The sequence below is a fragment of the Pristis pectinata genome, chromosome 32, assembly GCF_009764475.1.
Source record: "Pristis pectinata isolate sPriPec2 chromosome 32, sPriPec2.1.pri, whole genome shotgun sequence".
Lineage (NCBI taxonomy): Eukaryota > Metazoa > Chordata > Chondrichthyes > Rhinopristiformes > Pristidae > Pristis > Pristis pectinata.
The window spans coordinates 220,971-248,829 of NC_067436.1; the positions used below are offsets into that span (position 1 = coordinate 220,971).

The 27,859-nt window shown below is 46.5% G+C and overlaps 1 non-coding gene across 1 annotated transcript; it reads right to left on the reverse strand.

Annotated features, from left to right (window-relative positions):
- Positions 1–4,459: 4,459 nt before the first annotated feature.
- trnat-agu (transfer RNA threonine (anticodon AGU)) lies at positions 4,460–4,533 on the reverse strand. The gene has a single exon. It is a non-coding gene; the product is annotated as a tRNA-Thr (tRNA).
- Positions 4,534–27,859: the final 23,326 nt, after the last annotated feature.

Consider the following 27,859-nt stretch of genomic DNA (forward strand, 5'->3'; position numbering starts at 1 on the left):
TCGGGACAACTTTGTTGGCCGAAGGGCCTGTCTTCTGCTGTAGGTTTTCTTTGTTTCTTTGAATTTATCGTGGAGAAGATCATGGAAGCTCGAGAATTCAGGAAGGAGAATACTGATGTCTGCAATCGTATCCACATGATAACATAGGATGTCCTGTATGTCTTAAAGCGCATAATGATTGTTAAATCCCGGGGCCTGACCAGTTGTAACCTAGGAGAGTATTGAGAAGCAGGAAAGAAATTGCTGGGGCTCTGATGAGATTTTGTATCATCGTTAGCCCTGTATAACCTACCGGAAGACGGGAGGGTGACTGATGTTTTACCTTCTCATAAGTCGGGCTGCAAATAAATGCAAGGGAGCTGACGGGGAAGTTACATGAAGATGTTCAGAAAGACGGAATCTACCTGCTTTTGGGAAAGGACGGACTGAATAGATACAGTAAACATTGCTTTGTGCGTAAAAAAGTGTGACTCACGGATTTGATTCAGTTTTTAAAGAGGTAACCAAGAGTATTGAAGAGGGCAGGGCGGCAGACGTTGTCTACATAATCTTCAGCAAAGCCTTGGACAAGGTCCCTCGTGGCAGGCGAGTCAGGAAGTTTGGAGTAATGGAACCCAAGGTGAGATAGCCAATTGGATGGGAATTTGGCCTGCTGGTTGACGTCAGTGTGTGGCAGTGGAGTGTTGTTTATTTTTCTTCCTGGAGGCTTGTGACCGACGGAGTACTGAATGGATTGTGTTGTGTCCCTTTTTTTGTCATAAATATATACATATACATAGGCTGAAAATTTAGGTGGCATTGTTGTTATCTTTGCGGGTGACACCAACATTGGTGGGGAAATCAAGAATGTTATCCAAGGTCACAACAGGATCGTGATCAACGAGGAATGTGGGCCGAGGAATGGAACATGGAATTTGACTCGTACAAGTGAGAAGTGCAGCCTTTTGGGAGGTTAAACCAGGGTTTGACTTACACAGTGAATGGGAAACCCTGTGCAGTGTTGCAGGACACAGAGATCTCGAGTATAAAGACATAGATTCTGGAATCCGGCGACACGTGTAGATAGGCTGATATCAACTATGTTTTGCACCCTTGATTTTATCAGTCAGGGCACTGAGTACAAGAGCTGCGACGTCGTCTTGGAGATGAACAGCAAGTTGCTGAGACCGCACGTGGAGAATTGTGTGCAAATCTGGTCGCTTCACTGCAGAGAAGCTGTCATTAACATGGCGAGTGTGCAGAAAATATTCACAGGGGTGTTGCCGTGACCAGGCAGCTTCACTGATGAGGAGAAACTGGATGGGCTGGGGCTTTATCCCCTGAAGCAACGGATACCTAATGCCGACCTCATAGAAATTGTAAAAAAAAATAATGAGGGCATAAATAAAATGGATTATCACTGTCCTTTATCCCTGATCGGATCGTTTCAAAAACGGGGGTTGTGCGTCTCAGCTGAGAGGAGAAAGATTAAACAGTCTTCAAAGCTGTGTTGGGAAAATGAGAAAATGATTAACTGAAATCAAATATTACCAACCCGTGAATTTCAGAAAACTTCAGATATCCCACGAGGGTGATGCCTTGTAAAATCTACTATTTCTTGAGACCCCGCCCCAAGGGAAATATCCAATCATTCGATTTGAAATTAATTAGTTAATTCTAATTAAATGCAATCCATCAATTAAAAACCGATGTAAAGCTCTCGAAAGCCTGTCCAGTCAATTCGCAGGGAAAGTACGGAATGCGAAACGGAATTTAGTTTCTTGATTTATGTCGCTGCGCTGTGATCTGTCGATGGGCATTGGCATCAGCTGTCTCTGTGGCGCAATCGGCCAGCGCGTTCGTATGTTAACCGAAACGTTGGTGGTTCGAGCCCACCCAGGGACGGTGAGCTCAGGTTTTCTCCCCGACATCCAACACTTCTTGGGGTGATGAAACAGCAAATCGCCATGTCAAACTCTCACTTCTGCATGAATTTTTAAACGTAAGTTCCATACTTACATACAATCAAAAGAATGAAATGAGACAAAAGCTGTTTCACGACGCTGAAATGAAACCTGGGATTGCCGGATAGCTCTGTTGGTCAAACACAGCAAGTTTCCATCTGTCGATGACCACTGTTAGTTCTGAAACGTTAATTTCCCCTCCCTCCGCAGATCACATTTCCTTTATACTTTTATTTCAGCAAAATTCCACACTTGATCAGGAGTATATCTTTTCAACAACTTGTTTTACTATGTTTGAACATGAACAATAAGCATTGTAATGGGAATTGGTGAAGAATTGTGATTTTATTCATCATTATACTGATAGTGCTGGTTCATTGTTTAATAGGGTCCTCGCCGTTTTTTCCGAAATATTGCCCCAGCGACGACGATGCTGACGAAACAAAATGCGACCCAGGGACATCGTTCAACCTGTTAGGGCTTAGAGCTGTACAGTCATGGAGTCACAGAGGGATGGAGAGCAGAAACAGGACTTTCGGCCCGCCCAGTCCGCAAAAAACATTTATCACCCATCCATATAAATCTTTATTTATTCTTCCCGCATTTCTGTCTATTATTCCCAGATTCCATCGCTCACCTACACACCTGGGAAATTTTACGGTGGCCAATTAAACTCTCAACCCATGCGTCTTTGGGACATTGGAAGAAACCGGTGATCCTGCAGGAAACCCAAAGAGGCACAGGAAGAACTGCACACTCCTCCCGGACAGTACGAGGTCAGGATTGAACCCGGATCTTATGTATGGGCTCAGTGGCGCAATGAACAACGCGCTGGACTTCCAACGGAATTTACCTGACATTTAGCCGCTTCACTTGTCATGAAAAGCTGTCTTGCAACCGAATGGTGCGGCGATTTAGTCATTGGGTATTCTTCCTACCCTAGGCTTGGGAAGCATTTCATCGACCACCTTATCTGTGTGCAACACGGCGGGTGTTTGTGGCTCAATGTATAGCGTGTTGGACTTCTACTAATACGTGATTAAGCAATTCAAAGGTTGTGGGTTGGAGTCCCACTATATTCGCTATGTTTTCCTTACTAGTTGCAAGAATAAACAATGAGGTGATGCCGTGACTGTTTGGAACGGAAAATCCGGAAATCTGGGACATTGTTCGAAATAATCGAGTAGTTCACTCAGCATGGATTGGGGTTATTGTATTTCTCTCAGGGAATTGTTGCCGGGGGAAATTGCGAAGGGCACTGAGTCCTCGATTAATTCTCAGACGGGGGAGATATATTTTGAACAAAAACGAGGGCGATAAGTTCACAAGAGACAAGAGATTCTGCAGATCTGGAAATCTGGAGCAAAACACGCAAAAAGCTGGAGTAACTCAGCGGGCTGGGCAGATTCTATGGAGAGAAATGAACGGTCGACGTTTCGGACCTAGATCCTTCATCAGAACTGGAAAGAAAGAGGACAGAAGCCAGAAGAAAAAGAGAACTGGGTGGCGGATCAGCACGAGCTGGTGAGTGATAGGTGAAGCCAGGTGAGGGGGAAGGAAGGTAATGGTTGGGCTTTAGAAGGAATGATCTGAAGCAGCTGATAGAGAAAGGTGGAAGAGGCAGAAGGGAGTTCAGCAGACAATCTGATCACCCGTGATCTTATTGCATGACTGGCCTTGGTGTCCTGATGATGCATCTCATGCAGTTCAGGAAATAACGTCAATTTTCATCACCAAAATCTGTCGCCTCAAGTTCCCAGATTACCTGGTGCTGAAAGCCCGGATAAATCTTCACTACTTCTTCACATTAGAAGTCCCGACCCTGAAGGCACTCGGCAGAAGAGTGCTGACGAAGCAGTTTCTGGTGCGTTGCAACTTTTGCTGATTGCTGAGAAGGCAACGACAGGAAAAAGGTATTGAATCATGAAGTCTTCATAAAATGTGTTTCGGCCAATATTAGACGTTCGTTTACACATCTGTTGGCGCAGTTTGAAACCACAGACGGCTGAGCAGAGATTTTCGAGATAAGTGGTCAATGTCCGTGATTTCATTTCCAATGTTGGGCTCAGGAAGCTGGGATTTCTTCATCTGGATGAAGAACATTGAGAGTACACTTTATGGACCTTTTGGTGTGCAGATCCAAATGTACCTGAACTTGACAACATGGACGGATAGCGTGCTGAGTTCAATCTTTGAATCCACTGGAAATGTGTAAGTTTAACCTTACAGACCTGTGAAAAAACTGAGAATATTCATTAAAATGTGTGTGCCTGCACTGGGGTCTGGAAAACCCTGCAGTATGACGTGATAACCGTTTACCACTGCTCCCTCCGGTCTGCTTTGAGGAAATATTGGATGGGTTGGAAAAAGGGAAATGCATCTACCCTCAAACATACGACCTGGGAGAAGTAGCTTCAAGATTAATATTCTCAACCGATCAGCGCAATTGTGTAATGAATGGAAAGAAAAGAATCAGCTTGGGACCCGCCTTCTTCACAATTCATCCCACAAAAGACAGGCTCCGCTGGGAGTTGAACCCAGGATCTCCTGTTTACTAGACAGGCGCTTTAACCAGTTAAGCCACGGAGCCCTCATACCGTCCTACAGCTGTTGTAATAAGATGCAACTTAACTGCTCTTCGTCTGTTGGCGAGAGAATTGCTTCATATTCTGCTTATTTCAGATCCACTTTTCCGCCAGCTTCCGACCATTGTATCACCGATCCAGGAACGGATTATCCGCAATGACAATCCCGTCTGATTTACTGAACACTTCCTCTTCTCCACCCTTCCCCCCCCCAGTCCCACTCCCGCCACGTCACTACCACTCTCCGTTCTTTATGTCTGATCTCACTACAGCATCAAAGTCCTCATATGTGAAATAAAATGACAAACTAATGAATTGCCGGTGTTTTCCAACCTCCTTAAGTGGGGATGCCTTTGAAACCACTCCTTCATTTTTCTGATTAACAAGACGAGAACACGGGGGAATGGGTCCATCATGAAACAACTTCCAGTTCCAGACGGTTTGAATTTATTCACCAGTGATCAGTTAAATTGCCTGGTTAAATTGCAACGAACTTAATCGGCAACTTTGACACTCCTCAACTCCACAGGAGCTGTCTGACGTGAGTATTTGTATTTTGGGTATTATTAAGACCACATCTGGATGATGAATAAAGTGATACTGCATCTGAAACGCATTTGCCCACTCCCGCACCTTGTCTCAATCGCCCCACAGTCTCTTTGCATCCTCTTTCGAACCCAGAATTCCACTCATTTAGTGCTGGAGGCATATAAGCAATCATGCATTTAGTATTTTCACACAAATCATTTCATCAGATACAGGGACAGGTTCTGTACAATGCAGGAGAACAAAGGACAGGACCTTAACCCCATCACGTCTTCTGGGCCACGATGCCAAGTTAAACTCATCCTACCTGTTGTCACCTGGCCCGTTTCTTTCTATTCCCCGCCTGCCCGTCTGTCATGAAAAAAATCAGGTGTTTCTGAAATGCAGCACTGAGCTGAAAACGATATTGTTCTGAACGACCTCACGTCCCCGGATATTTCCCTTCATCATTTCATTGACTGAAGCAGAGAAGTTAACCATTTCGATATCTATGGTCGTCAGGATGGCCGAGCGATCTAAGGCGCTGCGTTCAGGTCGCACTCTCCACTGGAGGCGTGGGTTCGAATCCCAATCCTGACAGAAGCATTTTAAATTTTGATTCTCCCTCTCTTTGTTTACCCTGTTTTCTTCCACTGGCCGGCAGTCTTGCCTCGTTCATTCTTCGTTTCTGCCATTGAACAACCCTGTCCTTCCACGGATCGTGTCTTCCCCAAGTGTTTTATTTATTTGTCCTATCGCCCTTCGCGAATTTCTACTGGTCCCTCTCGTCTGTCAGCGAGATCATGGTTCATGCTTTCCCCACTCCCCCGTCACATCTCCATATCTGTTGTTTTCCAAATACGCAGCAACGTACTGAAGGCAGCGATGCCTGCAGTCACAGCCCAGAGGGGTAATGGTGAGTTGGACAGTTGAGGAATGAGATTTCTTGTGTGAGCTGCGAGGTCTAGAGAGACTGAAAAACAGACAAATGCAGACAGTGCAGGAGTGGAAGCGTTAGACGGTGAGCTGACGGATGACTTGCAGCTTCAGCGAAAGACGATGGAGGTAACTGAGCGGAATGTAAGGGGGAACTGAACCAGTTGTTCCCGGACCGAACTATTCTTCTGGGCCTTTTCTCCAACCCCACCCCCACCCCCACCCCATTCCTTGATCTATCAAATAATCATCCACCTCCACTTTAATTAATTCTGATGATCCAGCGTCTACCGCCGGCCGGGGCATGGAATTCCAGTTATTCGCTGTCCTGTGCAGGAAGAAAATTATTTGGAACCTCAGTTTTAAATGTCTAGTCCTTCATCTTAGTGTTCTGCCCCTTTGTTTTAGACTGTCCCGTTCTTAAAACAAAAACATCCCGACATCTGCCCTGTCAAGCTCCCTGAACGTCTTATTTTGTGAACAAGGTCACGCTCATGTTTCAGCAACAGAAATGACAGTGGGCTTCCAACAAATGAATTCGAACAATTGCGATGTAATAACCGGATGTGGGCTCGTTAGTCTAGTGGTATGATTCTCGCTTCAGGTGCTGAAGTGTACAATATGCGAGAGATCCCGGCTTCAAATCCCGGACAAGCCCATTTATTCACCAACTGATGGGCACTTTATACACGGGGGAAACATTCCCAAATATTCCTGTTTCCACGCCAGCGTTTTGTGAATGCCCCTGTTGTAAACGCGAAAGTGTTCAGGGCTTTCTATAGAGTAGCAGTTGTGACGTTCGCCTCACACGCGAAAGCCTCCCAATTTGAAACGTGGCAGAAACATTCTGAAAACTCTGTTATCTGGAAATTAAGTGGCGTGAACGGGACACAAACATAAATGTATTAAATTAAATGCAGCTGATGCCCCGTCCACAAACCGAAGACCTCAGAGACTCATACAGCACCGAAACAGGCCCATCGGCTACTCTGGACCTTGTACACTATGGTGCCGGTCTCGGCAGGTGCAATTTGCCTGTGCTTTGTCCATGTCCTGAACTTCCCCATTCATGCACTTTATTGCGCAATCCGTTTGCAAATAAAAACTGGTCAATATCATTGTATTTTGCAACAGTTCGTAATTTCCAAATGCATAACGCTGCTTTCGTTTCATCAAGAACAAATTCTTCACTTTCTTCCCGATATATCACTGCACACACACTGCAGCTTTGCCGTATCCCTCATTATGCTGAACTTGGGAACGCCGTTGTGTTTGCTCTGCCAATAATGGGAAGTGTGACCTGATGCACTTCAGCACAAAGCAGAAGGGGAGACGATATGACCTGCACGGCACAGTTCTTGGACCGGAGGACTCAACTTATTCAACATGCAGCTCCAAACCTGGCACCGGATTCCCATCTGGACTGAAGGTTTAATTCGCCAGGAGACAGAAGTTTGAAGCTGAATCTCACAGCAAATATAGCAAAGGAAGGCATGCCGGAAGCAGTGGCAGTTTGTCTGGGGAAGATTGAGAAACGGCATTGAATATCATGACAATCGACAAGTTGCAGTAGATATTTCATTGTATGATACATGAATGGCGAAGCAAAAAAGCATTGGAAAAGCGATTTAGCCAGGACTGATTGGGGTTATTATTGATCAATACTAAATCGATAAAAAACGATAATCTAGAAAAAATCGTTGAACCTTAGGATTCGGAACGGATTAAAATTCTGGTAAAGATACTTGTAACAGAATATAGAACGTGAAAGTTAATGTATGGGACATGGAGAGGATTGTATGACTTGCAAAATAATGGCCGATTATTCGGAACAGACAAGGTGGCCGAGAGGTTAAGGCGATGGACTGTTAATCCATTGTGCTTTGCACACAAGCTTTCGAATCCCATCCTCGTTGTGAGCTGTTGGTTTGTGTAACGAGCTTTTAGCACGTTCAAGTAAACACTTCGCAGACTCCAAATTTTCCCACCGTCACACAAACCGTCATGAAAGGAAAAGTTCGCAAGAAGAACTTCTCACGAACTTTGGTGGAATGAGAAGGGAATGAAAAGTCGAGATGAAATGGGGTGACGACCGGTCCCGCTCTTTCCACCTTTCTTCCTCTGTTTACAGAGGTGAACCCCGTATGGATGTTTTCTGGGGAGACTTCAGAAGGAACAGAGCACACATTTTGGGAAGTGGTTGCAATTGAAACCTTCCTTCAGAGGTGAGGTGAGGAAAGATTGAGTACAGAGCTGGGCAGCTGAATGTCCGAAGCAACCGATTTTGGACCGAAGACAGACCGATCCGGGAATGGGCCAGGTCATGATATACAGGGGACTGCGGAAGAGCGGGTCATCGTTCGGACTGAAGAACTCCACATTAACATGAAAAACGCTGTGTGATGAAACGTTCCGCACGACTTCATGACTGCTGTCTGCGAGACAGGTGAAACTGCCGATTTTACTGCATCTTTTTCTTAACTTCTGACAACCAGCATTCAGTTTTGTTTTCCCTTTTCGACTGTTCTGTTATCTCAGGTTACATTTCTGCTGATCTGGTTGCACCTTCAGGTGCAGACATTTTACATTCATTATGGGAGTGCTGGATGGTAACCTGTCACTGCTAATTAAACGGATGAAAGATCAGAAAAACATTGCAAAAGATAGTCCTGGTTTTCCAGATGAGGAAAATAAAAACTCCAGAGGATGTTAGGCCGTGGATGCAAGAGGGTAACAGTGGAATGATCGGGGCTCATTTGGACGGAAGCAGCAATCTGAGGGTTCAGCCCGGAGATGCAGGGGAGGTAATAAATGAATAAATGACATTTTCTCGGTGCAGTGAAGATGCAGAGGAACATTGCAGTTGCCGAATGAGAGGAGGGACAGCAGAATTCTCGAACACACATGGACTGGAAAGGAGGAGGGATCAGACAGCAGGTGGTTGACAGTCGATACATCCCCACTGTCTGATTCCGGCAGACTCTCGATGTCTTCGTTCAGGTATCACCATTATTGCTCCGCAATTATTGTCCTGCATGAACGCATAATAAGTTCCGCAAATGTGTAAATCTTGCACTGAAACCTACCGATATCTATCAAAAGATAATAGCCCCAGTTCTGTCCCCAGATGTCGTGCGATCGCCCATCCTCCAGTCTCGATCCAACCCTGACCCAATCTCCCTGCCCTTCAGCAAGTTCATTATCCATGCAGCACTGGACCATTTCATTCCACTGGACTCAAACCTGTGTGGACACTTCCTGCGCTGCTAAAAACCTACCATGTGATGCTCTGATTTTTCCTCTGTTTGATGTTTTTTTTTTCTCTTTCACAACAGGATGTCTCATTGAGTCTTGAGTAGTTGATTCATCGTTTTCGGCTTTCCACCAATCAATCAGAAACTGCGTGAGGAGTAGATATGAGCGTTCATTTTTCCTCAGGTTGTTGTTTGGCCCAAGAGGCAATGATTACATCTGTGAATATTGACAGCAGGCTGCTCCCAAATTAAATAACATTGACGTCTTAACAGCGGTGTATCATCGCGACCGAGGACCTCAAGGAGGACGGCGAAAGTTTTGCCAATGACACTAGGTGCCTAGCTGTTCATTGGGCCTTCAATATTGAAATAATTAACAGAGAATATTTACAAAGTGGGGTGAGTGCAAATCGTTGGAGGTAATTTATCTAGCCTTTCTAATAATAATTTACTAAATGTTTCATGTCACACGCAGACAAACGACACCTTGCTCCGATGTCTTAATCTCCTTCTACATGCAAAACGCTGGAGTAACTCAGCTGCTGAGGCAGCATCTATGGAGGGAAATGTCCGGAGCAGCACACAAAACTTTGGACAAACATTTCCCTCCATAGTTGCTGCCTGACTAGCTCAGTTATACCAGCTGTTTTGTGTGCTGCTCCAGATTCCAGTATCTACAGTATCTTGTATGTCCATGGTAATCTCATTTCCCAGCTGGCAACCTGTCGGCCTGTTGGCGACATCACTCTGCGCTTAGTTTAAATGAGGAGCTGCTGTAGCACGAATAAACCTTCATGGCGCGGATCCTGAATCCCACGGATCTCTGGATGAAAAGGTGGGGCAGTCAATTCCAGTGTTTCACTGTTCTCATTTACTGTAATTTTCAGATGATTTTTCAGGTCCAGTGAAAGTGTAACTGCAGACAATTAAAGACATTGATTCTTCGTTACTGACACATTGCTCAAACTTCTGTATGCGGCACTTGTCAACTCAACCACCTCCACATAGATGTCGAGGAAAGATTAAGATAAACTCCTTTCCCTCATTTACTGTCAGCTAATCAGAGGGACAACAACAGGCTAATTATGGAGCGTCGAAAGCAACCCGGCTCATGCGATGCGTCCTTTTTCATAATGCTGGGAACCTGGACTCTGAGTACGTTATCGTCAAAACACTGGTGATGTGAATGAGGCAAACCGTGTGGTGCCTCAGATGACCCACAGAGAAGGGAACGTCATGTCTGCGTCACGTGGTTTGTTTCATTCACAATTGGTTACGGTACTGAAACAGCTCGCCCCACACATCGGACCGAGCCAGCGTGTAACCTTTGCATCTGTCAGCGGGAAGGGGTGAAACGGGGAAAGCGAACTCCGTAAATTTGGAACGGAATGAAAACTCCGCCGCTACTGCGAGTTCTCTCAGTTCCGTCACGGAAATATTCGACGTCTCAAAATAGTTCACACCGGCGAATAATCCGTGTGCTTGAAAATGCTCCCTTCCTTCTTCTCACTTTCTCACAGACCGCCGGCCCCATCATCATTCTCAATTCTTTCTTGAGAATACTTGACAAGGAATGGACCATGTGGCCTAATGGAGCAGGCGTCTGACTTCTGTGTTTGATGTGACGTCATCAGAAGATTGCCAGTTCGAGTCCTGCCACGGTCGTTTTATCGACATTCAGGTTTTGTTTCCATTCTTTCGCTCACTCCCTCCACCACATTTCTCTGATCTGTTTCGAACACACTCTTTCGAAACGCGCCCGTTTCGACCACAGTCTCCTGCGCCGCGTGTACTCCGGTCACCGCCCTCATGGACAAAATAACGTTACCTTACCGTCATCGCTCGCAACATTTTATTGTCTATGCTTCTTTCAATGTATTTCCACAGGCACCTTCAGAACTGTAGAGACAGAAGAGATGTTGCAGATGTTGCAAATGTTGGACTCGCGAGCGACACAGACAAAATGCTGGGGGAAATCAGTAGGGCAGGCAGCATCTACAGAGGGAAATGAACAGTAAAGTTTACGATCGAGATTCTTCATCAGGACTGGAAAGGAAGCGGGCAGAAGTCAGAATAAAAAAGTCGGGGATGGTGGAGGATCACAAGCTGCTAGTTGATAGATGAGAAACACTATGATGCTGGAGGAACTCAACAGGCCAGGCAGCATCCGTGGAGAAAGGCACGCGGTCAAAGTTTCGGGTCAGGACCCTCCTTCAGGACTGAAGATAGGAAAAGGGGATAACAATATTATTGAGGGGAAAGCACAACAGTGACAGGTGGACAAAAGAGGGGAGGTGGGGTGGGCACGGGGAGGTGATAGGGAGATGCAGGTAAGAGATAGTGACAGGCAGGTGGGGGAGGAAAGATCAGATGCACCGGGGGATGGGTTAAAGGTAAGAAGAGAGCGGAGAAAGGGATATAAAAGGGAGGAAGAGAAGAGACCAGGTATGGGGGGGGGTTGTGGGGAAGGGAGCGGAATGACTTGAAGTGGGAGAATTCAATGTTCGTGCCGTTCCGCTGCAAGGATCCACGATGGAAATTGAGGTGCTTTTCCTCCTATTTGTGCTTGGAATTCCCCTGGCAGTGTCGGAGGCCGAGGACTGACATATCAGTGATCGTGTGGGAGAGGGAGTCGAATTCGCTGCAACGGAAAGATGCAGATCGCGGTTACGGACAGAGTGCAGATGTTCTGCGAAACGGTAACCTAGTCTGCGTTTGATCTCACACTTGGAGCACCGAATGCAGCAGATGATATTAAGGGAGGTGCAGGTGAATCTCTGTCTCACCTGAAAGTACCTTTAGGGCTCCTGGATGGAGGTGATGGAGGTGGGGTAGGGACTGGTGATGCACCTATGTCAGGTGCAATGGAAGGTTTACGGGGTGGGAACGGGATGGGTGGGGTGAGAAGGAGTCAACGTCGGAGTCGCAGAGAGAGCGATCTCTACGGAAGGAAGGAAGGAAGGAGTGGGGAGTGGAAGATATGCTTGGTTGCAGGATCCAGTTGGAGATGGCGGAAGTGGCGGAGAATAATGTGTTAGAATCGTAGGCTGCTGGGATGAAATGTGAGGACAAGGGGAACCTTATCCTGGTTGGGTCTGGGAGGGGCGAGCGTGAGAGTGAATGTGCGGGAAATGGCAGAGATCAACAGTCAACGTTATCGGCCGAGACCTTTGAACAGAACTGGAAGGAAAGAAGGCAGAAGCCAGACCAATCGGTCGGGGGAAGGTGAGAAGCGCAAGATGAGAGGCGATAGGTGAGCCCAGGGTAGAAGGGGGAGGTAGGTGGGTGGAGGAGTGGAGAGAGACGAGAATCTGAGAGATGACAGACAGAAGATACAAAGGACTGAAGGAGGAATCGTGTTGGAGAGGGCAGTAGACTGTGGAATAAAGGGAAGGAGGTGGGGAACAGATGGGCAGGTCATAAGGGCGAGGGAGGGGAAAGAGAAGGGGTGAGGGGGCAACATGAATGAGAGAAACAAAGGTGGGAGGTGGAACTTCTCAGCATCAGTTTGCTAGAAAGAACTGCAAATTTCAAGTCTCAATGGCTGTGTTGTGACGGGGAGAAGCGGTAAGTCAAAAACTGTGGTCCTGTTAACCCGCAGTATTTGACAAGAATCCAGCAGGTCGCTTGGCAATCAGTCGGACTGCTGATCTTTTCAACGTTTGGAATTTCTGTTACACACACAAGGCTTTGTCAGTCCAATTGGCTGAAGAAACCCGGCAGCGTTACTTCTCCGCACAATGTTCCCTGTTGGGGACGTCGCATCCTCACCATCTTCAGCAGCAGTCGATTGACCCAGGCAGGCAGCTTATCAGACGATACCGCCGGCATAGGTGGACGCACCTTGCGATACAAGACCAACATTCTGGAACATCACCAAAGCCGGCCGCAATGACAATGAAATACATACCTCCTGGTTCATGACACAAAGTATCAGCGGCCAGTTACTCTCCCGCAACTTCTCGCGGCGAAACAACCAGGAGCTTCTTTCTCCCAGCGGACAGTGGCGGAGTCAGAGATATAGAGGACTAGGTTCCAGCCTACCGTCTGCTGAATCAGGGCGGGTGAACACGTTGGAGTTCCCCTACCTCAGGGTCTGCGATTCAGGCGCATTTTGTTCAGGGACATTGTTCCAACTCACCGAAACATTTTGAGGCGATATGATGTCGGAAGGAGCCACTGCTGGGAAGCCTGACTTATATCGGTGAAATGTGTGGCACATTCAGCAGGTCGGATCGCAGGGGAGGGCACTCCAGCTGTGAAAATTCGCACTGATTACGGAAGGAACTTACTATTTGAGATAAAATAGAAACCGTCATCATGTCATTGAATCTGAAGGTACCCTTGTGACCCCAGGCATCATCCCACTGATAAATCGACTGCGTAGACTGTGCCGTGAGGAAGCGAGATTTAAAGAAAATATAAAAGCTGCCGAATCCGGGGATTGAACAGGAACCTTGAGATCTTCAGTCTAACGCTCTCCCAACTGAGTTATTTCGGCTCCTACTGTAGACACTGCCCGCACTAATGAGGAGACCATTGGGTCAACGGCAGTAGTGGCACGAAAACTGGAGAACCTGACCGTGGACCAGAATTAGGTTCATTATTAATCCTGGAAGTTGTATCCCAATCCATTTTAAAAAGAAAGGCGGGACAGTGGGAGGAGATTGTGTGCTGGCAAGAAATATTCGGAAAATCCAGCCAAATTAAAGAATCTTCTTTTTGGACGATTCGCCGGTTCTGGTTGGGCACCAAATAGTTCAACAGTCAAGGGTCCAAATAGTCCCTTCAGTCGAAGCAGTCAGTCAACATTCCAATCCTGTGTGCTGCATTCGGAGTTCACATTGCAGAAATTAGACGCATGTTGATTGATCGCTTTGCAGAGCTCCTGCTTTCAGTCCGCAGGGTTAACGCTGCACTTTCAGTTGCCCGCAACACTAATTCAACATCCCACTCTCACCCAGATCAATCTGCCTGTGACCTACTGCACTGCTGTAAAAAAAGCCCAATGAACGTTTGAACAACACCTTATCTTCTACCTGGACGCGTGTTGTCTTTAAGTCTGCAGTCGGAGTGTGGGGCAATCATGGTCACCAGCAATCCTCCGCAAATAAAGTCATCCTGCACTTTAATTCACCGTCCGTCAGACCTCCGTGAGAGGCACTCAAATGCGAAGGCAGTCCGTGTAACCTATTGACTGAGAACACCCGAGCAGAGCTGTAACGTGGAGCGTCAGCTCTCGGATCAGCCGGATATTTGTGCTGTCTTCAGGTTTTCCGTTTCGGCCTTTGTAGATAGAGGACCAATCACCGTGGATGTGTGGATATTATTAATTTTAATACCTTATGCTTTATGGAAAGTTGAAGTTAAAAATATTCCAAGACACACAAGATTAACGGAGATTAAAAAAAAACGTATTTTAGAGGATAAGTACGGAAGACATGTGAGGTTCCACCTTGCTAACCCCAATGGTTGGGTAACAGCTACAATGTTGTGATCTTTCATGTTTACTTTATCTCAGGAAAATGTAAAAGACTTGAGCAGAATTGAAAAAGTAAACATATCCGAATGCTTGCATAGATGACAGCCCTCGCTTGCAAATTAAACCGTTGAAGGAGCCCCTTCCCCCTTAGAAGTTACGTAGTAACTACGAGGAACAGCGGGAGGTTGGTAGAAGTTGTATTTCTCCTGCAAAGTGTCAGCATGTCCCCGATGGTACAATGGCCTCAGTTCCAATGTAATACTTCCGTGTTTCTGTTAAACAGAACCTCGATAGAAATTCCGGATTAAAATCGATTTATTTATTTCAGGCTCTTTTCCCATTCACCAAAGTGACCTTCTGGAGGTCCGGGCAGATAGTGCATTGATCATGCAACCGGTTTATACTGAAATCTGGAAAGAGTCATCTCCGTGTTCAAAAATGTGAGCAGCAATTACAAGCGATACACATTAACCGGATATCATCGTTTCATAAAACAGGTGCATTGATCACAGGAATTAGTGTTTTAAATAAAAATGCGCGCAACCAGCGTCTTCCCTTCTCATTGTCCGTGTCATTGATATTTGTCAACAATACGTTTCCTTCTGTGCTCTGTTGTTATTTTCTTCAATGTAGTATTCTGTAAATGCTTTGCTGAGTAGCAATGTCTGTGTGTGTCTGTGTCTGCGTATGTCTGTGTTTGTGTGTGCCTCTGTGTGTGTGTGTGTCTGTGTCTGTGTGTGTCTGTTTCTGTGTGTGTGTCTGTGTGTATCTGTGTGTCTGTGTGTCTGTGTCTGTTTTACAGTATATGTCTGTGTGTGTGTTTCTCTGTGTGCATGTCTTGTGTGTGTTTGTGTGCCTGTGAGTGTGTCGGTTTGTGCACGTGTGTGCATATGTTTGTGTGTCTCTGTATGGATGTCTGCGTCTCTGCGTGTACGTGAGAACGCTCGTTGTGTTCTGACTGTGGACTAGCATGTGCGTACATTTGAGTGTGTTCACGTGTCATGTGGCATTAGTCTTTACTTATCTGTGTCTACAGCAAGATTCATTCATTCTGTGACACCCTGCTGAAATCTGAAGGAGCTCTTGATTATGTGCATTCCCTTCCTTTGTTCAACGATCTGCCGGGTGTGACTCAGCTCATCTCCTTAGTCCAGCTGTAACACCTTCTTTATTATTCTCTTGCTGTCCTCTGCCGGATCCTGTCGAGTCATCTCCATACACGCTGTGATTATGATACAGGAGAGCCTGGGCGATATGCCCTGACCTATCAGTGGCACGAAATGCAGAACGGTGCTCTCCAGTATCTCCTCTCCTGACATCCATAGAAGCTCCTGCGAGATGCTGCTTAGGGTAAATTCTCGCGCATAAAACGACTTTCCTTTTTTCTTCAGCTCCTCTATCTCGTTCCTAACTGTCAACACGAGTGTCTTAAGGGTATCGTAATCTAATCGAAGGGAGGAACGGTAAGAGGAAATGTAATAGGACAGCAAGGGAATGTCGCAAACAAAATCAGCCCCTGGATTGCTACGGCACTGGCTGATGCAAACGTGACAACAGTCTTCCAAGTTTCAGCCAAGTCTTTCTTCTTCTGGATTAGTGACGACACGTGGTTCTCCAGAATCTACAAACGGACGCGCCGCTTCAAGGCAGGGAATTCCACCTTTAGCACCTGCGGTAGTTTCCAGAAGTCAAACTTATCTCGATGCCAGTGAGGTCAGAAATATTTGTAGGCATTCCAAGCCCTCTTTCTTGGAGCGCTCAGTGGAAGTGTTCCAGCAATATTCGAGAGCTTTCTTCTCGTCGTACCGGCTTTCTTCTCGCTGTTTTACAAATTACAGATCAGAGTCTATTTTATTTAGCACTCCGTAACATTTATTCTTTTACTGCTGGACTTTCTGTTTCAGTTGTCATGTGTTTTCTTGAAACTGAGCACCACTGAGGACAATGAAGCAATAGCACTATATTTGTGAAATGTTATACCCTTCAAGTAGGCATCGGCTTTAAAGTTGCTGCCGGATCCCAGGGAGCTCCCAGATACTGTCTGCATCATCGCTGGAGAACTGGTACTGTTTTGACTCCATTCCTGCATCCTTGTCAGACGCTGACGCCCGACGTCCTTTGACGCCTGGCGCGCCCAGATCATTGAGGAAGGATGATATACCACCGCCCGACTCCCCCATCACTGCAATCTCATATGTTGCATGAGAGAGGGGACGGACGTGACACGGGAGACGGCACTTGCAGTGGGGGATGATCGGCAGCCGGACAATGGTAGATGAGGAGAAGATGTGGAGTCTGGGCACAAAGGCTGGAGGTGAGGGGTGGAAATAGACAAATAATTAAAACAAGCAGCTGTGGGCACGGTGAAGGCTGGGAGAAAATATGGAGGGCGGTAAGTGGAGAAACAAGAGGTGAAAGTGCCTGAATGTAATGAGTAAGGAAGGAGATGTGGAACCAGATCAGAAAAGACTCAGGAGCAGCTGACGGATGAGACATGGAGGGATGATTGGTGGATCGAATCAGTGGGGGAGGAGGTCAAAACTGGCCGACGTGAGAATAGAGGGGATGTGGATAAAGGAGGGTGGGAGGAGCTAAGTGGAGAGGAAGGAGAGAGAGGGGAAGCAGACGGGGTCGGGGTACTTCAATTGGAAAATTCAAAGTTTATACAAATGAGCTGCAGATACACCACGCGAAGTATGAGGTGTTGTTCTCCAGATTTGCTGTTGGTCTCACCGTGGTAGTGAAGAAGGCGGAGGACGGACAGGTCAGAGTGGGAATGGAAGGGAAGTTGAGCTAACGTGCAACTGGGAACACGGGAGGGCCAATATGGACAGAGCACAGGGGCTCTGCGAACCTATGGCCTGGTCTACGCTTGCTGTCGCTGATGTAGAAGAGGCCACACCCAGAACACCGACTGCAATAGGCGAGGTTGGAAGAGGTGCATTTCAAACGTTCCCTCACATGGAAGGGCTGTTTAGGTCCTGATATTGGTGAGGAAAGAGGTGCAGGATCAAGTTTTGTACCTCCTGCGATTGCGGGGGAACGTGCCACGGATCATGAGGGGTGGGTTGAGAGGGATTGGCGGATCAGAAAATCACAGAGAGAGTGGTGTCTGCCAAATGCAGATAGGGGAGGGAATGGGAAGATGTGGCTAGTGTTGGGTTGCAGTTGCAGCAGGCGGAAATGACGAAGGATATGGGGCTGTGTGCGGAAGGTGGTGTGGAGCAAAGTGACGAACAAGAGAATTCTATCTCTGTTCCGTGTGAAGGGAGGGGGCGTGACAGTTGAAGTCCGAGAAATTGAGAAAATGCGGGCGAAATCTCCATCAACCGCAAAAGGGTGAGTGGATGACATTTGAGATGTCATGGAATGGAATTTTTGATAATGGAGAGAAACAGAGAGAATTGGATGACCTACTTACGAGGGTCAGGGTGGGGAGAGGTACAGTCAAGGTAACGGTGGGAGTCTAGTCTGTGGGGGTTCATAGTGAACGTCGCTGGACCGTTTGTTTCCTGCGTGGTAGCTCGGAACGAAGATGAAATCAAAGAGTTGTGGAGTGGCACCGGAGAAGGATCGGAACACGGACAGTTCCACGTTGCCAACAAAAAGACAGGAAAATTTTGGCCCTAGGCGACTGCCCATGTGTACACATTTGGTTTGTAGAAAGTGAGAAGGGTAAAAGGGTAGTTGGTCGGGAAAGAACACGTTCAGCCAGGCGGATGAGAGTGCATGTGGTGGTTGCATCTTTGTGTGGAAATAAGAGGAGAACTGTAAGATCCTCCGCGATGTCGTGAGGGAGATCGCACCTTGTACTGCGGTCTGTGACAGTGCGGGAGACAGTAATCTGTTTTTCGTTGGTGGAATCCTGGTCCAGGGGTAGGTATGAGGAGGGATCGGAGATCGGCGATCTGGCTTTGAAAGGTAAAGGACTCTCCGGAAGAATACAACGGCAGCGACCTTGTCTGAGGGTTTGATGACTTGGTCGAGATTAGTGGAAAGTGATTGGAGTGCTGCGCGTTCAGAGGTGAAGCTGGAGTGGGAGAGGGGAGTGGAAATTTCGAGGCGGTTTATATCGTCATGGTAATTGGAGATAGAAAGATTGATAGGGGACAGAAGGCCCGAAAGCGTAGCAAAGGGGATTGTTGGATACAATTATCAAAAGGAATAATAAGTGGGTTCGGGGGCGGGGGGATGTGAGGACTCGTTGTCAAGGAAACAGACATGGAGTCAGAGGCGACGGATGAAGACTTCGACATCCAAGAAGAGCCTGGAACTCGATGAGCAGCTTATGAGGACTGTCTGCTCCAGCATCCGGCAGAGGTGGCCGGGGGTGGGTGGGGTGGGTGTCTGGTGAGGCACGGCAGGGTTTGGAGCTGTCGCAAGGTGTAGGGTCACAGGAGGGATATGATGGAATTGAATGTGAGAGGGGACTCTGGGAGAGATGGAAGTATGGGTTGCAGAGTGAAAAGTGGGAGTGGAAAGAGTGGTGTAGGGGCTGATATAAGAGGTCAGAATTTGGGGTCTGGGTTGCCAAAAGCGGCGTAGGATGCGGAGGAAGACCCAGAGAACCGTTGGGAGCTTAGGGATGGGCTGGGGAGCAAGGTTTTACCGGAGGAATGTCGGGTGTCCAAGTCGGTTGCACTTAGCCCTGTCCACCCGCCTCTCCCTGACCCCTGGCACTTGGCAATACAACTGCACGAGGTGAAACTGGTTTTCTCACAGCTCTTCCTTTACCACCATTCAGGAACCTAAACAGCCCTGCCGCATGCCATTTGAATTTCCATTCCCATTCCCATACAAATCTGTCCATCCTCAGCCTTATCCACTGCTACTGCAAGGATATAGAAATTAGATGAACGACGCCTCGTGTCCCGCCTGTGTAGGCTACCACTTGGTGGGAAAGACAATGAATCTCCCAATTTCCGGTTACCCTCACCTCCAGTATGTTTGCCACACTCCTCTCTCTCCCACCATCCCCCGGTCCATCCTTTATTGTCCCGTTTTCCATATCTCTGCGGATCACCATCATTCATTGTCATCCTGCGGCCCTTCCTAGTTCCGTCCACTCCTACCCTCAAATTTCACACACAGTGCCCCCCCGCGACAGGTCCTGGTTCCACCTGCCCTTCAGCTCTCCCAGAATGATTCCCATTATCACCTTCCTCACATCATATTCCAGCTCTGGTGGACATTGTGTTCGTGTTTATTACCATCTCTGCCGTCTCCCCGCTCACACCCCCAAACCGGCTTCATCTGCCACTTTCTGTCTGTCTCCATCTGTCCTCCACCTGCTTGTCTCCAATCCAACCTCTCCCTCCCCTACCTGGCTCCATCTGCCAGTCACCATTCAGCCACCTTCGGTCCAACAGTCACCCACCGGCCCCTGTTTCACCTACCCTACTGTTCGCTTTACACTGCCTCTTCCCTCTACGCCCTTAGTCCTGATGCAGTTTCCACCCGAAACGTTGAGAATTCCTCTCAAAACCCCGTCCCTAACCCAGATGTTTCGATCACTGATTTCCTCCGGGGATTGTTTGGAGGTCCAGATTCCAACCTCTGCAGTCCTTTCTGCTACATTTCTGTTCAACTGCAGTTTTGATCGGCGACAGAGCACCGAAGCGGGTCGGCGCTGTCACCGTGTTCGCTGAACTGGTTGGGGAAACTAGCACTCGGGCCACCTGAAACATCGCGGGTCACCACTCTCTGCAGGAAGAGCCACGTTCACAGATGCATTCTATCCTCTGATAACAGGCAACATCAGTGTTGCTGGACACGCACCAGACACCTCAATGTAAAATTACTGTTGCGATGGGCAGGCCACATATTGGTTGCTGGAAACAATGTTTGTCCGTCATAAGTCGATTGGACACAAGGCTGGAAACCATTGTCCGCAGAACGGATTGAATTGATGACGAATTAAAGGGCTGCTGCTGACCGCGAAGTTATCGGCAGTAAAGGGAAAGATGCAGTAAAAATGTGGCCTTTACCATAATCAATACTTTATCTACTGAACACAATCCGTACACGTTTGAACTTCTCTTCCTTTATAAAGTCATTAAATATTTCCCACTACTTTCCTGTTCCTACGAAGAATGGAGAACACAACATTTAATTATCGTATTTGTCTATATGCAAAACAAGGCTTTGTTTCTCTGAGGAAGTAAACTGTGACATAGAGCTGGTGGAAAAATTCCTCGCAAGCAAGAGCACGCAAGCTACTGAGTCATGGATAAGTGATAATTACTGTGTCCGGAACATTGGTTGCAGACCAGTTATGCGAGACGATAAGGGTGGTGGGTGCAATGAACAACGAGGAGGAAGCTTGTCCTAAACAATGAGGAATGACGCCTGTCTTTGAGTCTCTTGATTATAACTCAATTGTGTTGGACAATAGGTGAGATGTCTGTCTCTGGATCTCTGAGGCCTGACCGAAACTCGCAGCGCTGCATGCACTTAGTGTGCGTGACAATATCTGTATAAATTTCTGTCTGCTCCTTAGCAGGAGAGAGACCTCCGGAATGACTCTCAACGAATACTGAAGAGAGCTCTCGTTAGCGATATACTGCTAATAAACGCGTTTTAAATAAGAGGGCTATAGGTAAGCCTAGTAATATCCAGGGTAAGGACATGTTTGGCACAGCTTTGTGGGCCGAGGGGCCTGAATTTGCTGTAGTTTTTCTATGTTCTAACCTTGTGGCACTGTGTTACTTTGCAGCGGACAGAAGTTGGAACTTAAAATCGGGACGACATCCCCAGGTGTGCTGAATTATGGTGTAACTCTCTGACCACGTTTGTCACTCCGCATTTAATTTAGGTGAGGTGAAATTACCGATATTTTTCAGAAACGTAAATTATGGAAAAACACAGGATTCACCGGACGTTACCGAGAGACGCATCTGAAGTTTGGTCTCAGGGAAAATGGGAGGTAAGATGCTGCTGAGATCTAAAGCCCGGAATCCCTGCGTTGTTTTCTTTCCTTAACGCATTTTAACATCAATCTTAGCGGAAATATAAGTCCATTCTTCAGCTGTGTTCTGAATTTGGACTGAGTCACCGCATAAATACAAGTGTTTGTGCAGCAGCTCAGCAACAGCAACATGTTGCTGGTTCGGTCCACGATAAACATCGGGTCACTGAAACCGGTTGGATAATAGCGCTTCATAATTTGTATTAACAGAAAAACTACAAAATACGTCAACCAAAGCAATATGAAGCTGCCAGATCCATTTCAGTATCATTTTGACTCGTATCATTCTTGCTGCCTCTCAGCCTCTTGCGGACTCTACTGGCCGCTAAAATATGCCCCATGGTCATAGCATTGAGCAACAATATCAGGAACATTGGGAGCATGGGGGTAAGAAAGTAATGAATCCATCTGAAAACTATCCATGCGGGATCAGTATAAAATTCTAGTTTAATGTTGCATCCCCACGGTACGTTCTGTACTGTAACTTCAAGTTGATTTGCGAAGTACCAGGGGATGTGTTTTTACAACAGAACAACGGACACACGGTTCCTATAACTTTGGCTGCAGTTTTTCCGGTGCAATATTTAGACCTCATTTTCTGGCAACAAATCATTACATATTGATCAAATGTGAAGGAGAGAGTGAACCACACGGAGATGTCTGTGGCCGCATGACGAAGCATCTTATGGGACGAGCACACTTGGGTAATGAACAGGAAAGTTGCTGGGAAATAGAAATCATTAATACGGAACAGTATCATGTCAATGACCACAACCAACAGGTCTGCTATTGCCATGGCCACGAGGTAGCGAGAGACACATTTGGAGAGACCGCACTTTCCCCGGGACAGGATCACAATCGACACCACGTTAGCTGTGAGATGGGAACAATCGGAAACACTGATAAGAATACATGTATGGTGTCAATTACACAGTGTGTGATTTAATGACAGACTTCACTCCAAGATTCGGGTTTAACATGGACATTTCACTTGTGGTGCTTCTGATCAGTGAAGCAAATATTTAACACCCAACTTTAATGCAATATAACCATTGTAAATCAGAACAAAGAGTAACGTATGATTGAAAGGCTGCACCAGGGAATTTCTTTGGTGATTCGCCCACATCGCCGCTGAACTATTGGGAAGTCCGCGAAAATTCGCAGCAGATTTGAGGAAACTCTCCGTCGGCAAATGCTGTGGAGGACCATGAAAATCAGCAGAAGTACAGTGGGAAAGGTGAAGTCACTGGAGTCGTCCGAGGGGTTAATGCATATTTAAATCCGTGAGCAGCAGTGGACAGGCATGGGAGTTGAGGAGCTGAAGTGTTTCGGATTTTACTTGCTGCTCTCAGTGCCGGGATCGTGATATAGATTAAGGGGGAAACCTGTGGTCAAACTATGGGTCAGGAGTCAAAACTGTACCCGCCGAGACTGAAATTTGGAATGACGAATAATGAGAGTTTTCAGAGTGAAAAGGACAGATCAGCGCCCAAATCGTTGTTGTCTGAGACCGCACAAAGGTGCCTGTTAATGGATTGGTGACATTCTATGTTCATAAGTTTAGCAGGAGTTGATGCCAAACATAACAAACGGATTTAATGATGAGTTTTACGGTAAGGTCGGACGAAAGAGCCGCGGAAACTTCACCTCATCCTTTGAATCAAAATACTTGGCAAAGTCGCATTAACACAGTTACTTCATAATGGCGAGTCCAGTGAGTGACCCAAACAGGAGATCCTTTTTCATACATACACTGTGCCGCAAGTTGTGATAACTGGGATGGAGACACCCAGTACAGAAACGGACACGTTGTCCCACAGCGTCCTCGCCGCCCCCACCCACACTAATCCTGCACTATTCCATTGTATTCTCCCCTCGAATAAGATTAGTCCTGGACAGACACAACCTGTGCCGCGAACGAATCGATGACCCCAGGACTTCAGGGTGAAAATAACATTACAAAATCTTCTGAGAGAAATAAGTGTATTGCCAGAGAGAGAAGTTGCCAAATATGAAGCGGCAGAGATCAAAAGAGTAAAGAGAAGGCAGCCGAAATGGGAGGATTGAAATGTCTTCGGAGAGACAGTGGGGATACGGCAGATGCACTTCGTGGTTGTGGCAACAACTCTGTAAACATTGAAGCAGTTTCGAAAGGCGCGGTTGGGGAGCGCAGTTGAAGAGTCATTAGGAAGAACGGGTGAAGGTAATTAGGGGTATTTTAAAACACATTTACATGGAGCAGTATTTCAGCAGGGTGGAGAAACCTGTTGAGCGAGGTCTTCCCACTATCAGACTGCATGGTTCTGATCATGAAATGGAAATGTTTAGCTGAAGCAAAGCGAGAAATCCCGGCATTTGTTCGACGTCTGGAGTAGAATGGTGTGGCAGGATGTCAAAGAGAGAAGTCACATTGATCTGCGAAACAATGTCAGGGAAGATTCACGGCGAGGCTGTGTCATATTTCAATCGTTCTCTCTGTGCAATTTATACCGTCAGCAGCGGTATGTTGGAGAGAATTTTGCAGAAGGCAGCTGTCTGCCACCGCTCGGAAGGGGAAATGTGAAAAGGAGTATAATAATCCTTTAGGAGATGAGGCTGAGAATTTCTGTTCCTTCATGGAGTGTAAACCCACCTTCAGCAGGGCTTAGGATGACATTGAATAATGTTAGGCACTTCATTTTAAAACAGGTGAAATATCCTGATGCATGGCACTGCAGTCGCTCTCCTGACGACACACAACTCTCGACGCGTGTGCAGGCACGAGCGCTGGCGAGATCCTTATCTGAACCATGTGGAAATTGGTCAATTTGAAATTGCAGACGAAGTTTTGCTGACGGGATATTATCGAGAGTAACGGAAAGGAAGGGGTGATCAGTTGATACATGGAGAAAATAAAATGAATATCACCAGTTTTACAGACTGTAATGGTTTACAATCAAACGCAATTTCCTGGAAATATGTGAGAAAGCAAAATTATTGGAAGATTGTTGCCGTTAAAATAGATGTTCAGGGAAATCAAACGAACAGGTAGGTCAGGAATAAACGCCTTTCAATTGATTTGCGGGTCAAGAAAATTAAACATCAGCCTGTTGCCAAGATAATAACGGAAAACATTTCAATAGGCTTTTTCTAACTTTCTTACTTCAATGTAATAACTTAGCAGGAACACCAAAGACTGCTATAATCGGGACGGAGATTAATTCTGCCTGTACTATTGGAGGCAGCACGGTAAAAAGATAAGCACTGGGTGGAACATCCATCCTGGTGGAGGTGTGATGGAGGAACTCTGTCCTCTGTGCTGGAATCCTACTGACAGCGCGTTACAGAGACAGGTTTCATATGTATTCAGGAGACTCTTCCCATGGGATCAGAAAAGAAAAACAGAAACATAAACATTACTTCCAGGCACCTGAGCAGCATGTCAACAACTTTGACAGTTACGTTTGTGCTGCATCATATTGATCCACTTGTGAAGTTTAATATTAACTTCATTTATCTCCAGTGCTGGTATCTGGTGCATGGCTGTAACATGAGAAACAGGCACAGCCTCAATTCTCCGATTTTGGGAAACGTTTCGCCACTGCCGTTGCAAAATTAATTCAACCTGCGTTCCACCTTTCAACGTTTTGCTCAGTTCCTTGTTCTGCAAACATGTGCAACACAATCCAGGAGATCGGGCTTGTAATTTGTTCAGCAATTTGTGAATGATTCAGGCTCTTAAACTAAAACACACTGAATACTGTGCGTTCAATATTCCGTATGATTTTATCATGGTCTTTAACTATTTAGTAGCTTCTCCACTCTTGTGTTATACTTTCTCTCACTCGATTGTGAGAGAACCATTGAAATAAAACCACTACTCAGAAATTAACTGGATCAGGTAAATGTGCGGTGTGAAACAGACGCTGGGCAGGGGAGATGAGTTACAAAACTAAAATAAATGCTGAATGATCACAGCCCCTTACTGAGCAGACAGTAAGAAAGGTGGAAATATCGAGAGCATAAGTGCAGGACTCGGTAACTGGGGACTCGATCTCAGTGCATATTCCGGCTCAGTTCCCATAACATTCAGGCATGTGTGTCCTGTCATCTGTCTGATGACGACGCGAATATGTCTCCACAGCTCCTGTCATGATGATTCCTGCATATCCATCGCACTCAGAGAGAAGAAATTTCTCCTCATCACCATCGCAGCCGGTCACCGTTGATTCTCAATAAGCGTTCACTGGTTCCAGATTCCTCAGCCACGGGACACCCCCTCCCTGCATATAGTCAGCCGAGACCTTCCAGAATTTTGTACATTTCCCTTTCTCCTCTCGTTCCTCTAAACGCCGTGAATAAATTCATTGGATACTAGATATCTCTTCACAGTGCAGCTCCAGCATCCCTTCAATCAGTCCAGTCATTCTGTCCTTGCATTCGTTCGATGGCAGCAGTTCCCATTTTTTTTCAGATAATGCGACTGAAACTGCACACAGTCCTGAAGGTTCAGTGGTTCACTGGTGCTTTGCGATTGTGGTGGGACATTCGTGCGCCCGAAATAAAAACCTCTTTCACTGAATGTCCACATACCCATTGTCTTATCAACGGCCTTCACTTAGGGGTGTGCAAGAACACCAGGAGCCATTTGTACATCAGTGGTTCCAAACCTGGCAACATTTACATTATATCGGATCTTTCATATCCTTCTCCGAAATGGATACTGCCTGATCGGTTACGTAATAGTAGAGAGGTCAATGCACAGTTGGAGACTTTCGGCCCATCATGTCCCTGCTGGATCTTTTCAAGACCAACGTAATTTTTCCAGTCACCACGATTTCTCCACACCTTTGTAATTTTCATTCACGGAACCGAGTCGGAAAACATCTCTTTCAGAGACCCCAAGCGCCCTCACTTAACCTATTCTCAGCACATCGGCGGCTGTAATGTTGCTACTTTCTGACACATAACTTATTTCCAGTTGCTGATAATTCGAATCCTAATTCCACGTTAACATTCTCCGTCGCTGACCTTCCCTTTCTTTTCTGTCTCTCACTTGTTCGTGGAATTCCACTCGCAATGCTCTACATTAGAAAATGATCCCTGAAACTAATTATTTCCAAATGTTTGTTAAAGTAAACTGCAGAGACCACACCAAGGTTTAGCCTTCACATCTCCACTGTTCGCTTAGGTCCTGTTCCATTGGAATGACCCAGTTGTTCTCTGTCAACGAGAAACCATTGTGAAGTTCTGGAGGCCTAGTGCAATAAGTTGATATAAAAACTGCTGAATGGGAAACAGAGATTTATCTATCTTGATGTGGGTCGGTGCATCGTCATATAGTGTGCGGATGAGGTCTGACATGGATGCGCACTTATCCTATCAAATCTGGCAGCTGAAATCTATCATCCACGGAACCGTTCAACTGAATCTTTCAGCACCATCGCTCGGTCGTTGCGGTATTTCCCAAAGTGCGCAGAACAAAATTCTCTCCACGTACAACCTAACCAGCATATTACACAGGTTCAAAATGAACTCGTCTGCATTTGAACAGTTTTGTTCTTTTGTGCTACACGCTGAGTGAATGGGTAAGGTTGACATTCAAAGCGATGTTGCCCCCTTCTATAGAAGGCAATAAAGCAAGCATGCTGCTGCAATATATGGTCAGAGAGGCAAAGCGCACGTTGACCTGAGTTAAGAGAGGGTTGAAAGACAGCATTGAAGGTATCTGTTTGCTTCTGTACAGGGCCTCGGTCAGATGGATCCAAGAGTAATGTGTACCCCCTGATTCTCGTTCTATGTTAAAAATTAACATTAGTTCCATAACATAGATGCACCAAAGATTCACTTGACATGCCAGAAATGCTGGTTTGCATATTAGAGTGATCTGCGTGTACCAGCTCGTTATCCCTCTGCAGTTAGTTATGTGAATGTACGGAGATCTCACCGAAAGTCACAAAATTCCTCCAGAGCTCTTTGTGCCAGAAGCAGAGAGGGCGCTGAGCTGGCTGAGTGCTCGAGAACCAAGCCCGTTGAAGAATAGGGGAAAGTCCACCAGGGAATCAAGTGACCGGACATTTCTTCATAGTTGGGATGGTGAGTCTTTGGAGTTCTGTACCGCAGAGCGTCCTGAGTCTTCAGCCATTGAGTTAAATGAAGCAGCAACTGGGAGACAGACATGTGAGAAC